This window comes from Egretta garzetta, unplaced genomic scaffold (assembly GCF_000687185.1).
Source record: "Egretta garzetta isolate BGI_Z169 unplaced genomic scaffold, ASM68718v1 scaffold117, whole genome shotgun sequence".
Classification (NCBI taxonomy): domain Eukaryota; kingdom Metazoa; phylum Chordata; class Aves; order Pelecaniformes; family Ardeidae; genus Egretta; species Egretta garzetta.
The window spans coordinates 1389381-1390343 of NW_009260479.1; positions in this window are offsets into that span (position 1 = coordinate 1389381).

Consider the following 963-nt stretch of genomic DNA (forward strand, 5'->3'; position numbering starts at 1 on the left):
GGGATTCACATGTGTGTTCCCATGTTTCATTCCCAGCCTGACATCTCATTTAGACACCTACATTAAGCATCTCCATCCTTGCATAACAGACGTTGGCCCAGACAGGTGAGTTGGACACACACCATGAAGTACTCAGAGTCCTTCTCCATCCAGTGGAGAGGTCACTGCCAGCAGAGAGTGTTTCAGAGACAGAAATAAATTCTCCATTGACTGTGAAGAAAGTTCAAGTGTTTGAGCTAATGCCGAGGGAGGAAAGGAATAGAGGCCAGAGATAGGGAAATGCCAGGGATAAACGTGAGATGGAAAAGGGCCCCTCAAGACCCAGTGCGCTGCTCTGGGAGTCACCGCTCACTGGGAATCACAGGCAGTGTGTCCGAAACCCTGCCCCTTTCCTCTAAATTCAGCACCTAAGTCCTGCCAAAATTTCTTCAGTGATCCATCCCTTCAAATGTGAATGATCATGTGTCACGTGAATGACACATCTTGGCTGATGTCAAGGCCATTATGCTTCAAATGCATTTGCCAGAGGACAGCTGGAATGTGGAAGTTTTCAGGTGTTTATATGGAAATCATACTGTGATTTCCTGATGCTGATTATAAATGCATCCGTTAAATTTGCAGATTAGATTGTTAAATTTGAGCACCACTCTTAGGCATTGGAAGGGAACAATTCTGAAGCAGGATTTTGTTAAGTCCTTACATGAAATCTTGAGGCTGAGCCTGTGCAGTCCAATGGATGACTAGGAAAAAAGCATAGCTAATAACGTGGTTTTGATTGTTTGGGGAGACAAGTTGAAGGTTACATCTTTCTGTGGTTTATGCAACTGCCATGGGTGATTGCAAGGCAGACAGGATGACTGTAATTTCTAGAATGGTGTAAAACTTGATAAAAAGCTGACTGATTAGAGGCACTTCTCAGCTAATGACCGTCAATTAATTCTAATCTCCAATGAGTGGCAAAGA